Genomic DNA, 14,592 nt, shown 5'->3' on the forward strand with positions numbered 1-14,592 from the left:
AATTACAAATATTTGAATGTGTATATGCATGTATTTGTTTGGCTTTCCTAAACCTAATTAAGTATTTTAGGAAAAAGTTTGAGAGTGGCCACCAGCAAAAGTTTGGTAGCTTCACTCTTAGGCAAACCACTTTTTTTTCCTGATAGCCCTTGCATTAAGTATATATCGTAGTGAGGTACCTCACAGCACTAGCTAGCCAGTGAAGCATCACAATCAGCTCTCTTCTCTAATAAGCCAGAACAACAGGAGCAAGCCAAGAAGCAAACCACGCTGTTGATTACTTGTGTCACTCGAGAATTGTGAACCCTGAACCTTTTGCATGTGTCAGTGTCAGAAATCAACATCACTATGCCAAAACAGGAAACAGCAGATAAGACATGGTGCAACATATCCTTTCACAAAGGCTGAACAGCAGTTTAGATCTCTACTGTTTATGTTTTATAAAGATTGACTCAGTGGCTACAAGTAGAGTTGACAGAACTATTTGATGCAAATTTTAGCTCTATGTTCTATTTCATGAACCAATTCTTCATTTCTTTGAATGCACCTGTTATCTGTAAAAATTTACCTAATAATTTGGACAAATAATTTTTAGCCTATGCGATATTTGTACACTGCTAACTTTTGTTCTTGAAGTGGAAAAAAAAAGACAGGGCTCCTTCCTTAATTGCATTTTGTCAACTGTACACAGCACATTCCATTTGTGGTACAGTACTCTCTGATCTACAACTGCTGAATCAAACATTCATATTTCCAGGGCACATATGCTTGAGAACAGAGAAAGCACAATTCTCATTCTGGTCATGCTCAGATTGCACCAAAATATGCTGCACATTTCATCTAATGGAACAGAAGCCAGCACAAAGGAGGTGATGATTAAAAGAGAACAATTGCAGAGGATTTCCTACTATGCTAAGCTTTGAAAGAAAACTGTAAGCAACGTAAAGGAAATAGTGTATTTGCTCAAACTGCAAAGGTCATGCAGTAGCAACTCTTCAGTGGTGACTTACATGTTACTCTTCAACTTTGTTTTCATCATAAGTTTTAACTTCCCAAGGCATACAGGAAGGTGACAGAAAGATTGCAAGGTCACTGGATGGCTGTGGGAACCTAACTGACTCTGGGTTACATGCGTCTTACAGGAAGGCATCCGTTAAGTAATTACATACAAAAGTACTGTGTAACCACATTGCATCTTCTGCCTTTTCCCATACTGATGCAACTTCATCATGTCAAATGATCCACTTTATGTTGGTATCAGGATGGTTCAGGACCCCCAAAGGAATATCCTGCAAAACCACTTTCACAGTAGACAGCAGGGACCTGTGAAAATTGGGACTCTCCTGTGAAATGCAGTACAAGTGACAACCTGTAAGACAACCCTCCCAACCCATTCAACTTTGAAATAACAGAGTTAAAATCCATCATTGTGAATACAGCAATATCTCTGAATCAGAATATTATCATATAAGTGAGACAAGGTAGGTGATGTAACATCTTTTATATGACCAACTTCTGTTGGTGAGAGAGGCAAGATTTCAAGCCACACAAAGACCTTCTTCAGGTCTGGGAAAGATACTCCAAGCACCATAGTAAAATGCCAGGGGAAAAGATTGTTTATATGCATATGCAGTTAGTGCATATTGTAAGCAGAGAGGGGGGCACAAAGGATTGCATGCCCTCCCAAATACTGTGAGGGGAATGGGCAAGGGGCCAGCAGCCAGCAGGAAGAGCCATACTGGACCCTGTGCTTTGGGAGACCCCACAAGGTGAAGGGCAGTCTGGAGAATTGTGGGGAGCCTGGTGCCCACAGCAGAGGCCACCCTCCTGCACTCACCAACAGCGACAAGTAGAGTGATCTGGCCCCAGTCTGCTCCACTTTCCCACTCCAGGCTGTGTCACTACATTTAACACAGCTGATAAATGCAGGGGTCAGATCCATCTCTTCTCCCAAGCCCCCTCCTCCAAGCAACGTGGCCTAAGATAATAGTGAGGGTCCTGGAGCCAGCAGTAATAATTGGATCCCCTCCCACTCACTGATAGCAGAAAGTGGAGTGACATAGCTGAGAACCAGAAGAACAAACTGTGGCTGGGTCACTCTGCTTCTCCACAGCAAGGTCCAACCACTGCTGCCCATGCCAGGCCACTACTAATCCACCAGCTTTGTCCCTCAAGGAAGGGGACTTGTAGAAAGGAGCAGAGCAGAGGAGGAAAGTGGGCAGAAATGGGGAGGAAGCTTGGAGACAGGGTCTGGAGTGGGGTGGGTGAGAGGCAGGGACAGGAAGAGGCAGGACCTGAGGTGGAGTGGGGGTGAGAAGAGATGGGGCTCTCCTCTGGGCTTGTGGCAGCACAAGATGGCGTTGTGGGGGGAGGAGCAGTCTCGTGGTTGCAGTGACCCCCTTGTATCCCTCTCCAGCAGTTGTCACTGACTGTAAGGCATCATTCAAGGCAGAGTGGTCCTCTATCACCTCTGAAGCTATAGAAGTGAAAGAGGGAGTTGGGGGTTACAGATGCTTGAATAAGCCATAAATCTAGTGTTTGTTCAGTCCATGGCTTTCAGTGTCTAGCAGTATAATAAAAGCTTCCACACTTGACTTTTGAAAGTGCCATGCAGGTTTCTGTTGGGGCTGAGAACTGATAGGTCAGCTATAGTGTGATCGCTTTGTGAAAAGTGTTCACCCACAGGTGACGTGGTGCTTTTGTCTTTTATCATTTTCCTGCGTGAGTTCATTTGAGAGCATAGTGATTGTCTGGTTTCACCCTCACAGTTGTTATTGGGGCATTTAGTGCACTGGATAAGGCATATTACAAGTTACAAGAAGCATGTGTAAGACCCATGGATCTTGAAAGGTGTGTTGTGGGGGCTATTGATCACTGTCACAGTTGAAATATGTCTGCAGATTTTGCACCTGTTGTTCTGGCAGAGTCTGAAGCTGTTTTGAGTTGGTTTGTCCTGGACTATGGTGAGGTTCTTTCGCATAATGAGCTTGGAGAGACTTCAGAGTTAGCTGAAGTCTAGGAGAGGGGGTTTGAGAAAGATTTCAAGGTCAGACCCCCATTGAATATGAGTTGCAGCTGTTTGATGATATCCTGTGTGAGTTCCACCATGGGGTGGTCAGTAACAGCTAGGGTTGTGCAGTCAGAGTGGGTTTAATTTCTGTATTAAAGAAGGCTCTCCCAGGGTATTTGGGGGATGCATGTCATGATGCAATCCACTTCTTTAGTGAAATGTCCTTGCTTGGTGAAGGTGGTTTTAAGCACTGTGACAAAGTCCTGAGGTATTCTCTGTGGGTCCTGCACTTTGTAGCAATTAAAGAGATGCCTCAGAGGCTTGCTGTTTCCCTTTTTACTCTACCTCCCCGTTTTCCCAGGGCTGGGGCACAGCCTACTGAGCCCTTCTCATCATCAGCACAGTCATAATGCGGGGGGAAGGTCCCTCATGGATGTCGGGTCTCCTCCTGCTCCTTCCAAACTGCCCCAGCAGGTGTGGGGTAGTCTGGGGAGAACCCAGTCCTCTCCCACTCAATCTGGGTTCTGGCCCAGGGACCCTAGGTAGCTGCTGCTGGAGAGGCTGTCTCCCTCAGCCCAAAGTGTACCAGCTTCCTCCCTGGGCCACATCCCCAGACACTTTCCTCAGTACCTTCTACTGGCTGCTACCCTTCCTTCTTGCAGGCTCTCCTCTGCAATTCTTCCCTCCTTCCTGGTCTGTCCCCTTTCTTCTCCTCCCCCCTTACCTGAGAGGAAGCCTTATAAAAAGGTTCCACAGGCCTTAATTGGATGCAGGTGCTGGATTAGCCTGCTGCTGCAGCCTGATCCTTGACAAGCCTCAGTCCTGGGGAAGCATAAAGGCACTGACCCAACTACCCACACCTTTCCCCTCCCTAAGGTCACGATAGTATGCTGTAGGCTGTGATCTATACTGCAGGAACACCAGTCCTGACACCTTTCCTTGCAACAAAGCCCACTGCCAGCTTTGTCCACACATCTATTCTGGGGATATCATCACTGGACCTAACCAGATTAGTCACAGAATCACGGGCATACTCCCATGTTCCTCAACTAACATCATAGATGCCATCATGTACTAACAATCCCCAGATGCTTTGTATATTGGACACACTTCAAACTCTCTTAGACAAAGAGTTAATGGGCACAAAACAGACATCAAAACACTCCTGATCCACAAACCGGTCAGCTGACATTTTAATGGAGTGGGCCATTCTGTTAATGACTTAAGAGTTTGCATCTTACTGAAGAGGAATTTTCACTCTACTTTGGAAAGAGAGGCTGCTGAACTCTCTTTTATATTCAAATTCAACACATTAACACATGGGATACGAATTTTCTCAGTCATTATAGGGGCTCTTTTGCAAACTTGGCTTCATCTAATTCTTGACTCCACACCCCATCCTCCGCCCCTCTCCTCTCTGATTTGCTCACCTTGATAATTTTTTTTCTGATTTGTCAACCTTGATTACTATTTTTGGTTCTCTGTGCCTTAAATATTGAGTCTGTTCTGGTCTGGCTATGGTCAGAAGAAGTGGGTCTGTCCCACGAAAGCTCACCTAATAAATTATTTTGTTAATCTTTAAAGTGCTACTTTACCGCTTTTTTGTTTTGATAGTATATAGACTAGCCTGGCTTTCTCTCTGTTACTAATCAACATATGTTTACGCAGCTGCTGGAAGATGTCATTTCTCAAACACAGTAGCTTTGCTTCAGGTAGTGCACTTTAAATAGCAGTGTCACTATGGAGGCACAGCCAGAAGCTTGCACTAGTCACCCATTACCTTCTACCCAGGGTGTTGGGTCGAATTATATACAGGGTGCAATACACTCAAAGAGGCTGACAAAAGGGGTGCAGTAGTCATCATGAATAAGTCAGACTATGAACAAGACGCAGCCAGGCAACTCTCCAACACCACATTCTGCAGGCCTTTTTTCTCTGATTCTACTGATGAATACCAAAAGAAACTACAGTAGGCTCTCAACATTAGGTTCGTGAATTCAAGTATTTGCAAGCACCTGCCAGCAGCTGCTTCCCTGGGGCTCTGGGCAGGAGTGCGCTGGTGGCTGCCACTTCCCCCAGGGCCTGGGCATGACCACCAGTAGCCACCGCTTCCATGAGGCCCTGGGCAGGAGTGCTGGCAGTGGCCACTTCCCCAGGGTGCTGGGCAGAAGCGCTGGCAGCCTCCACTTCCCCCGGGCTGCAGGTAGGAACCCCAGCAGCCAGGCTCTAGGTGGAAGCGGCTGCTATACAGTACTATACAGTACTATATTTGTGAAATTCAACATTCGCAAGAGTTCTCAACATGGAAGCCCAGCGAATGTTGAGACCTTACTGTACACCATGTGCACAAGAAACTCCTCACTTAAGCTCAGGACCACATCCTCACAGACATACCCACAGAGTCCTGGCCAGGAGTATTCTATCTGCTACCCAAGATCCATAAAACTGTAAGTCCCAGACTTTCTATTATCTCAAGTATTGGCATCCCTACAGCAGACTATCCTGCTATGTTGACTCTCTCTTCAAATACTATGCTATCAGCTCTCCTAGCTATCTCCAAGACACCACTGACATCCTGAGAAAACTACAGAATATCCATAATCATCCTGAAAAAACTATCTTTGCCACCGTGGACGTAAAACAAGCGTGTTAAATGTGCATCCCATGGGCCACATGAATCCCTATCAAATTTTCAAACAAGACATGAAAAAATATTATGAAATATACCTAAAACATAATCTATAATAATAAATAATTACGACTTTCCAATAGAAGTACACTTTCCTCAGTGGCCCTGAAAGCTATCAGTTTTTGTTTATGCAGCCCTCATCGGGCTTAGAGTTTGACATTGCTGATGCAGAAGCCCTCTACAGAGATATTCCACATGAGGATGACTTTTAAGTTATCGAGAACACCATCCCTGATGATACCATTGCACATTTGGTGGCTGTGTTATGAGACTTTGCCCTCACCCCCAACTTCAACATAAATACAGGAAAGAAAATAACAAAACAATGCTTGTCATCACCTACAGCCCTCAGCTTAAACCCCTCCAGCATATCACTGACAACCGACACTACTTATACTGGAATACGGTCCCTCACTCGCACAGGCCTTGAGTGACAGGCCTGTTCTTTCCTACAGACAGTCACCTAACCTCGAGAAAATACACACCAGCAGCCACTTACTATACCACAGAAACACTAACACTAGAACCTATCCCTGCAACAAACCCCGTTGCCCGTTCTGTACACGTCTATACTAGAGACACAATCACTAGACATAACCACAGCAGCCACACCTTCAGGGGTTCATACACCTCCACATCCACTAATGTGATATATGCTATCACGTGCCACCAATGCCCCTCAGCAATGCACACTGGACAAACTGGACGTTCTCTGAGCCAATGCATGAGTGGACATAAATACGACATCAGGAATTGGCATACACATAAACCTATAGGGGAACACGGTCATCTTCCTGGACGCTCAATAATGGATTTGAAACTAGCCATTCTTCTGCAAAAGGAGTTTATAGTAGAAGTTCTATTATCTGGCACCCCTAGGGAATTGGGGGTGCTAAATAATCAAATGTGTTGGATAATCAAATGCTACTGGGTCTGCAGCTGCTGGCTGCTCCCCTAGCCCCAGCCAGGTAACTGGCCCTGCAGCAACTGGCCCTGTAACTGGCTCCAGGGAACCCGGATCCCCAGTCCATCAGCTGGCCCCATGGCACCAGGCCAACCAGCCAGTAGCCGGTCCCGTGGCACCCAGTCCCCCAGCCAGTCAGCCAGCTGCAGCCTGCCCTATCTGGCCTGCTGCCCCATAGCACCCTGCCCTGTCCAGTGTGCTGGACCCATGGCAGCTGGCCTCATCCAGGTCACAAGCCACATGGCTCCTGGCCCTGTTCAGATAAACAGCCCTGCAGCTGCTGGCCTCCGACAGGTAACTGGGCCTGCAGCGGCTGGCACCCCGGCGGGTCAGCCAGCTCCATGGCAGCTGGTCCTGCAGCAGTAGGCCCTGGCCAGGTAACTGGCCCCCAACTGGTCAGCCAGCCATGCAGCAGCTGGACCCACCTGGGTCACCAGCCCTACAGCAGCCTGCAGCCAGCCCCAGCTGGGTAATTGGCCCCAAAGTATGCTGGTTAACTTAATGTGCTTGTTATCTGTGTGCCACATAACTGAGCTTTTACCGTACCACAAGTTTACAGAGGGACGTGTCTGATTTGGAATTCATTTGCGAGTTTGACACACTTAATCTCAGGCTCAAAAAGATCTCAATTATTTTATGCGTTATAAGGGCAATTTCTGCACCTTTGATATTCGCAGGAATGGCACAAATCCCACTTAATTTACTTCTTCCAGTGGTCTTATTAGTGACAGGTGACCCCCGCCTTATCGCTCCTTGTCCCCCCATGCTCACTGTATTAACCCTGGATTCTGTTGTCTACTCCAGTCTGAAGAAGTGGGTCTTACCCACAAAAGCTCATTGCCTAATAAATAAGTTTGTTAGTCTTTAAGGTGCTACAGGATTACTTGTGTTTTGTTGAATAAGCATTATTCATTATAGATTTATAATTTATGTAAGAATTATACAAGAATTATAAGAAAAAGAAAAAATAAGAATTTAAGTACAGTAGTGTCACAACATTTGTGAGAGTTCAGTTTTGAGAACCCTCATGAATGCTGAATTTTATGAGTATCATTTTATCCCATTATACTCCAGCTGGGGGAATGGAACTCCGCAGGCTCCCAGGCAGCTTAGAGCAGCAGCGGGGGGAGGAGGAGCCTGGCAGCAGAGCCATAAGGAGTCGCTCAGTGGCCAGGCCGGGTCCCTGGCTGGAGGCAGGGTCAGGTGCCCCACTTTATATGGGCCAGGCCGGGGCCGGTGGCCACTGCTGTGGTGTATGGCATGTCAACGGTGCTGGAGCCAGCGTGACTGCTGGAGCAGGAACCCCTGGAGTGATGGCCAGCAGGGGGCTTCGGCAGACACATGACAGAGGGGCTGGGTGAGACACCTTCCTCTGCTGGTACCACACAGGGGAGTCCAGCATCCGCAAATAACTGAATTTGCAAATTTAAACTGGCGAATGTCGCAACCTTCTGTATACAAATCAATGGAGAGAGAAGTCAGGCAAGACTAAGATTAAAATAATAGATACTGGCTTGCTGTTACAGAGGCTTGAATCGGGGCAGGGGACTGAGTGACCAACTAATGAGGAAAAGCTTAAAGAACTAAATACACGTAACTTGACAAAAGTAAGAGTATGGTAGAGTATTATTTCTTTCTATAGTTCATGTGGGATGTGAGAAGAATTGGTTCAGGTCAGCAGAACTGGGGAGTTGGGGATAACCACAAATAAGTGGATGAAGTGGCATACATGTAGAAATAGGCTGAATATCAGGAAATGAAGTCCTGTGGCACCTTATAGACTAACAGATATTTTGGAGCATGAATTTTCATGGGCAAAGACCCATTTTGTCAGATGCATTTGACCATTTATGCAGTGGGGATAGGGTGCCTGGCTGTGGGGGGGTGGCACCTGAATGGGGTCGGGGGCATGTGGCAATTGAGCATCTTGCTTTTGGACACCACTGGTGTAGGAAACAATCCTTCTATCTCTAATTTCAGATCATAAAGTCTTTACTCAAATACATTTCCCCGTGAAGTCAATTAAATTTGGCCTGTGTAAGAATCTTAGAATTCTTTCTGTAATTGTACCCAATGTACCAAATGTCAAGGCAAATTTGTCCTAGTTTCAGAGGAGTACCTGTATGAGGCTGTAGCTTCAGAAAACATTTTCACCTGAAGAAGTGAATCTTACATGCTCATTAGCCTTCAAGGTGCTACAGGACTGCTTGTTTTCTGCTCTGGTTTGCCAGAGTTTATCGTACCTTCCAGTTCTCTGAAGTTCAACTCTCCACAGCAGACACTGCTATGTTGTATCTGCTGGCAATATGTACACACATGAATCACTGGATGACTCACAGTAGAAACAGGGCTTGCTAAAACAGTCAGTCTTTGGATCTAATTAGCCTCTCATTTACTTACATCAATTTACACTTCTAACTCCACTTACTTTAGTGCCGTTTCCCCTGATTTCTGCTTGGGTAATTGAGAGACCCTCTTTCTGGAATATTATCTGATGAGTTTGTGTGGTTGGACACTTCACACCTGCTTTCACTGTTGTTGCCTGGAGTATGCGGGCAGAGTGAGGTTTATTATGAGATGATATGGAAGGTGGTGCCCCTCAACAGTAGGACTTTTTCTGATGTCATTAGTAAACTAAATGAGGGACTCTAATAAGAAAAAAATTACCCTCCAAGCAAACCAAATGTTGTTAGTTACAAGTGGGGAAGAATTCTTCACTGCAGTCCAAAACTTCCCCCTTTTCTATTTCAACTCAACATTTACAGTCAGCATGTAGAAATTTAGTGACTTATACAATCCACAGCAGGCACAAGGATTGTATAGTCAGCCCAGTGTTCCGGGAGACTTTCCCATTCAGAATGACTTGTTAATCTGCCCCACTGGCCCATCAACAATGTTGTGGTGTTGGAAAACCATGCCCTCCTACCTACAATAGCACTGCTTTGAGAAGAAGAAAGCAGGAGCAAAGTACATCTTGTAACTGAACTGAACTTTGCCTGGCCTGTTGGGAAAACAGGAAATGACAACAGAGGCGTCTCATTTACATAAGGCTCTAGCCATGAGTCATTCTATCTTTCACAGCTTCAACTTGCCTCTGTGACGAGCTTCTGGGCGGTAAGTGAGCTCATCAGGTCCTGGTCACACACTCACACAGCATCCATGTGACTTGATTAGCATCTGGTTCAGGGAAATGTGCAAACAATCAGAAGATAAAATTTCCCTGTGGTGTTGGAAAGTTATGTATATGGCTCCTGTTATTGTTGGTGAGAGTTATTCATTAATAGCTCAAGTAATCCCAAGATGACAGCATAAACATAATGTATCCATTCTTGCACACCCATCCTCTCATATACAATACTTTTCCAGTTTCCAAAGGGTCTTACGTTAATTAACGTAATTTATTTTCATACTATATTACAGATGGGGAAACTGAGGCACAGGGCTATCTTGCCCAAGGCTACTTAAAAACTCACGTGAGACTTCCAGAAATGAACAAAGAAGTCCTGGCTTCCTGTCAGCTGGTTTTGGGCATCCATGCAGAGAAACGTAAGTCTCATTTCTTCCTGTAAATATAAGAAGCAAATATGTTTGTGACCATACAACTAGTAATAATGGGCTAAATTCATCCCTATTTTAATTCTTCGGAAGTTAGGGATACATTTAACTCTTCATTGTTTTATTTTCAGATGTTGATGTTATTGTCACTGCTCTTACCAGCAACAACCAGCAACTTGGTCTACTGGAAAGGACATAGCAGACAATTTCCACTGGAGCAAATAGAACTGGAAACCTCTCTCTGTCTTACGGTATATGAGTACATTTCCATCAAGACTTCAGAGAAGACTGCATAAGTAGGGCTGAAGCGGGAAAGTCACCCAATTATTTCATAATAAACCCTCAAAAGAAAAACAAATTTAGAATTGAGAGAAACAAAACTTAAATGAAAATGTGGGCGCTTTCTAAAAAAAATGGAATAAAGGGGAATGAAATATAAATGGGTGAAGGAAACAGTCTTTAGCGTTTGGGGGGAAATGGACATCTTTGTGAACTGCACAGTGATCACAAGTCAGCTGGGCTGCTGTGACCTACAGATCCATGGCTTCTGAAGGCAGAAGAGACCATTAGATCATCTAATCCAGTGGTTCACAACCTGGGACTGGCAGACCACTGGGAGTCTGCATGTGTATTGCAGAGGGTCTGTGAAAAAAATAAAAGCTAAATAAAAATGATCATGGAAAATAAATTGTAAAGTTACAATCAATTATAATTTTTAAATTAAATATCTTCCAATAATATAATTAATTGCTGTCCAAAAATCTATGTTGTGGTTTCCTTTTTCATGTTATGAAGTTTATAGCACCTAGAATTGGCTTCGATGAGGGCCCATGAATGGTGTGGGGGGTAATTGAGGGTCCACATTAGTGAAAAGGTTGGGAACCACTGATTTAGTCTGACTTCCTATACACAGGGCAAAGAATTTTGTTCCAGTACCCCATTTTGGCAGAATCACAGGGTGACTGGCCCAGTCTACCTCTGATTTCTTTGAGAAGAATAATGTTCCTGCCTTCCATGTAAGTAATCAATGGTAAGTCTATACAGCAAAGAAAACCCACAGCTGGCCTGTGCCAGTCAACTTGGACTCATGGAGCTCAGGCTAAGTACCTGTTTCATTCTTGTATTGACCTCTGGGCTTGGGCTGGAGCTTCAGCTCTAGGACCCTCCAGGGTGTGAGTGTCAGAGCTCTTGAGCACAGTAAATGGCTACCAGAGCACAACTGAAGGAGGGTGTTTCTACAGAAAGGAGTTACCAGAGAAGCTAGTTGCAGATGTCTGCCAACTTCCCTCTCTAAGCCTGCAGAAAAGGGCTTAACTGGGAAGAAGCTGTCTGAAACCCGCGACTGTCCTGAATCACAACAATCCAGGTCCAGGAGGAGACCTGTGGTACTAGTCTATGGAAAGAAGGTAAACCCGCCTGATTTATTACACAAACCAGTAGAAGGCTGTGAGTCCTGAACTTAGCAAAGAATGCCTGCCTGCACTTAGTAGGAAGGCTTACAGAAGAGGGGAGGGATGGGTCAGTGGTTAAAGAATTGCTCTTATAATCCCTGGACTACAAGTTAATCCTCTCCAGATCCCTTCCAGCTCTATGAACTATGTATCTCTCTGTGCTTCAACACAGGTGATCCTGAAGCTGTATGAGAGTTAATTTTTAAAAAAAGCCCCACAAGGAGGGACTCTGGCTACAAGTGCTCCAGTGTAGAAACAGAGCACCCTAGGGAGGAAAGGAAGGCATTAGACCTGCAGGGCTAACCTATAAATAGCATTAAGTTGCATGAACTGAGGACAGTGGTTTGTAACTTGCTTACTCCCTAAAGTAGTCAATGGGATCTATGGTTGCAAACATTCTAAATAGACTCCCCTACCTTGCTTCTCCTCCTGAGGTGATACTCCCTTGCCTTGCTTGCTCTTTCCTCCCAGGAAGCTGGGAGATAAGCAACATAGTGCTGGTTCATGAGACTTAGAACCACAAGAGAGCTGAAAGAGGTGTTTGCTCTTTGCCTTCTGGGAATTTTTTTTTCTCATACTTGATTCTTTTCTACAACAAATTTTTCCACATAAAATTCACGTAGAAAAAAAAAACAGCCTTCAGAGCATTCATTAAATGTCTCATCTGTTCTGTAGGTAGGCTTTGCCTACCTATCTTCTCAGGGATTTTTTTATTTTAAAAGAGAAAAAGAAACTGCACACTCAAAGAAGCAAACCTAATGAGCAGAATCAGTGTGGTGTTTTATAAATACATATTGACATTCACCCAATGTGCATCTTTTTACAATTGTGTAATAGTACTTGGGGTTTAGCTATATTAGAAAAGTTGTAGTCTTAACTAAATTAATGAGAAGTCCGTGTAATTAAATAGATGATACCCCCTAATGCAGGGGTCTGCAACCTGCAGCTCTGGAGCTGCATCAGGCTCTTTGAGGACTTCTTTGTGGTTCCTGACACTATTATTGCAAAATAAAAAAAAATTGTTTTTGATATGTCAGTGAACATCTAAAAGCCCAACAATAAACATATCTAAATAACAAATGATATGTGATCTTGAAATGCTGGATAAGTTCCTCGTTAATATGTGCAGTGCATTGTGGGATACATGTGTGTGTTCGTCTGAAAATAGGCATTACAAAAAGTATGGGTTTATGTTATTTATTAACAGTGCTTTTTTCTAGGGAACAAAGGTGCCAGAATGCTGCCCCACCCAGCATAACCCCCCCCCCGGCTCTACCCCACCATAGCCTTAATCCCCCCGGCCCCAACCCACCACAGCCTTAGCCCCAACCCTGTCCCTCTGTAGCCCCAATCCGCCACCAGGCTTTATTCCCATGCTTCCCCTTTGGCCTCAACCTGCCATCAATCTTAACCCCCCCACACCCGCTAGGCTTTAACCCCCTGCCCCTCCATGGCCCCAACCCACTGCCAGCCTTATCTCCCCAGCAGGCAGGCTTTAACCCCCTCTCCTGCCCAACCTGCCACAGCCTTAACCCTCCACCTCCCCAACCCACTGCAGTCTTAATCCCCACCCCACTCCACAGCCCCAACCCATGACCAGGCTTTAACCCCATGCCTGCCTGAGGACCCAACCCACTGCCAACCTTAACCCCCTGCCTCCCACCTTAACCCCGGCCATTAAATCAATTAAATTGAGTCCTACTCTTTCATCAGCAGGCAGGGACACGGAGCAGTGGGAGCCGCAAGTGGCTGCCTAAAGAGCCACATGTGGCTCAGAGCTGCACAGATTCCTTTTAAAAATGATAGTCCTGAAAAAAAGGTGGCAGAACGCTGTTCCACTGCATTCTGCCAGAGAAAAACCCTGTTTTTTAAGAACCATCTCATATTCACCTTCATTGCAGCTCTCGAATTATTGAGGATTTTTACTGAATTAAAAAAATGTCTCTTCTTCCTCTTTTGGTTGCAGATCTCTGCAACCATTTGCCCCACCAGATTATTAAATTGATTTACTAAGTAGGTGACAGTAAATAGATGATACGCCCGCCACAATGTTAAACAGGTCTAGATGCATTTACATTAAGTGAGAAGTACCTCTACCACCACTGTCCAAAAACAAAGTTCAAAAATCTTCCTACAACATGGCCACGTCTACACAAGAGGGTTTTTCTGGCAAAACTGGGCTTTTGTCAGAAAAACCCATGGCGCATCTACGTGCAAAGTGTGCTTTGTCAACAGATTGTAGACAAAACTCAGCACATCCACCAGCAGAGTTGTACCTCTCCACGTTCAGTTATAACACTTTCTTGACAGTTTTCTCTCAACAAAACAGCCACGTAGACATTCCAGGGCTCTTTTGTCGACAGACAGGGCTTCCAGTTCATTGGGCAGCCCTTTTTGCAGAGCTTCTGGTCAGCTGTTCTCTTGAGAGAGGGCCGGGCAGTCTGGCAGCTCTCTGTTGACAGAGCGGACTGCCCTTTCTATCTGCTTTTATGTGTAGATGCAATCTGTTGACAGAAGTTTTGCCTGGAAATCTGTTCTGATAGTCACTTCTGTCGACAGATGCTTCTTGTGTAGACGTAGCCCTTGGGTAAAACCTCATACCACTTCTTTTCTACAAGTTGGTACAAATTTTATGCCTTCTGGAATATTATGCACAGTAAAACTGGTTTTGTAGCAATTAAGTCTTTTTAGATGTCTAAATAGAAATGGTAAAGTGCCACAATTAGTGAGACAGGCCCAATTAAAACACAGTAATGACTACTGCAGTCTCTCTATCATTATATGGGAAAGTATATTAGTTCCATGAGGTTCCCAGTGAAAAAGGGGTTATTTCATCTCAGCTTTGCTCCCCACTTAATCCAGATGCCAGGCAAAGAATGATCAACTGGCTTCTTGGGGGGGAGGGGCAAAGGAGAGAGATCCA

General features: G+C 45.0%; 1 long non-coding RNA gene across 2 annotated transcripts in view; it reads right to left on the reverse strand.

The window, feature by feature from the left end:
• The window catches only part of LOC142021275 (uncharacterized), a 59,291-nt gene that overhangs the window by 36,454 nt on the left and 8,245 nt on the right, over positions 1-14,592 (reverse strand). For both annotated transcript variants that reach the window (XR_012647648.1, XR_012647647.1), the window contains exon 2: positions 10,137-10,226. This is a non-coding gene — a long non-coding RNA (uncharacterized LOC142021275). The remainder of the gene's footprint in view (positions 1-10,136; positions 10,227-14,592) is intronic.

Source organism: Carettochelys insculpta, chromosome 15 (genome assembly GCF_033958435.1).
Source record: "Carettochelys insculpta isolate YL-2023 chromosome 15, ASM3395843v1, whole genome shotgun sequence".
NCBI classification, from domain to species: domain Eukaryota; kingdom Metazoa; phylum Chordata; order Testudines; family Carettochelyidae; genus Carettochelys; species Carettochelys insculpta.